Source organism: Morone saxatilis, unplaced genomic scaffold (genome assembly GCF_004916995.1).
Source record: "Morone saxatilis isolate NCDOM2014 unplaced genomic scaffold, NCSU_SB_2.0 Contig24, whole genome shotgun sequence".
Taxonomy (NCBI): Eukaryota; Metazoa; Chordata; class Actinopteri; family Moronidae; genus Morone; species Morone saxatilis.
The window spans coordinates 22,107,006-22,107,720 of NW_023339807.1; the positions used below are offsets into that span (position 1 = coordinate 22,107,006).

General features: G+C 42.8%; 1 protein-coding gene across 1 annotated transcript in view; it reads left to right on the forward strand.

Moving 5' to 3' along the window:
* Nucleotides 1-715, forward strand: part of ntrk1 (neurotrophic tyrosine kinase, receptor, type 1) — a 34,612-nt gene that overhangs the window by 19,045 nt on the left and 14,852 nt on the right. The window lies entirely within an intron of this gene.

Genomic DNA, 715 nt, shown 5'->3' on the forward strand with positions numbered 1-715 from the left:
TTTTTTTCTGTTTAAACTAGTTTCTCACGTCCTCAATCAGTAGCTGCAAAAGGATAAGTTCAGTTTACTGTTGAAAAACCTGAGCATATTCACTGAACAGCGCATTTAGCACGTTCATTCACAATACTGTGCACTGTAATGGAAAGAATTCTTGAGCAAGTCAAATTGCTGTGGGAACCAGTGAAAGTTTCACCTGTGGCAGGTGTGGAAGATTTCTTTGAGACAACAGGTTTGGAGACATTTCTGAGAAAGACATTATTGCAGAGAATGATTTATGTACCACTCATATTCCAAAATCTCTCTGTTATACTGCCATGCTATACTAGTGTGATAAAAGGACTCAAGGCCAGTATACGACAGTGTTTCAGCCCAGAACCATAATCGGAAGACGTATGTGCTAACTGGAATGAACCATAATCAAACGTTCTGCCAAATTATTGTTTCAAATCTCAAATGGTTCTGTCAGACTCTCAGAAGGTAATGCACAGGAGAGACTGACTAATATAGGATTTCCACTGAGCTGTAACACACAGGCAGCCGCTGCGTCGGCTGGGCTAAAGTGCCTTAATTACTGCATGAGAATGGCGGCAGAAACCTCCCTTGGCCACCGCCACGTGGTGAGGACCATTAAAGCAGATGGATGGATGGATGGATGGATAGATGGATGGATGGATGGATGGATGGATGGAGGAACAGCTAGATGTGATATAGCTCC